The following is a 430-nucleotide window of genomic DNA, read 5'->3' as shown; positions in this document are numbered from 1 at the left end:
CTTGTAATGTCAACCTCCAAAGACAGTTTTCAGAAGTTCCCTCTGACTCATAATTTTCATCTAAATCTTCTCATGTGATTTGGCCTACTTTTCCAGCATTCAGCATGAATATTTCACATTTAATTTTATTGAATGACAAGTATTATATATTTGGTTTTTTTGTGTGCTTCATTACAAATATACCTTCTGTGTGTAACAAAGTTGGTGGTAATGTGTCTCCTATTTGGCACTAACAGGATCAAAAGACATCCTCGCCGGGCGTGTTGGCGCATGCCTGTAATCCTAGCACTCGGGAGGCTGAGGTAGGAGGATGTCTGTGAGTTCGAGCCCAACCTGGGCTACATAGTGAGTTCCAGGTCATTCTCAACTACCTAGTGAGATCCTGTCTCAAAAACCAAAAAAAAAAAAAACCCAAACCAAAACAAAAAAA

This window comes from Fukomys damarensis, unplaced genomic scaffold (assembly GCF_012274545.1).
Source record: "Fukomys damarensis isolate Sample0158 unplaced genomic scaffold, DMR_v1.0_HiC HiC_scaffold_6, whole genome shotgun sequence".
In the NCBI taxonomy this organism is placed as follows: Eukaryota; Metazoa; Chordata; class Mammalia; order Rodentia; family Bathyergidae; genus Fukomys; species Fukomys damarensis.
Note: the sequence above shows the minus strand (reverse complement) of the source record.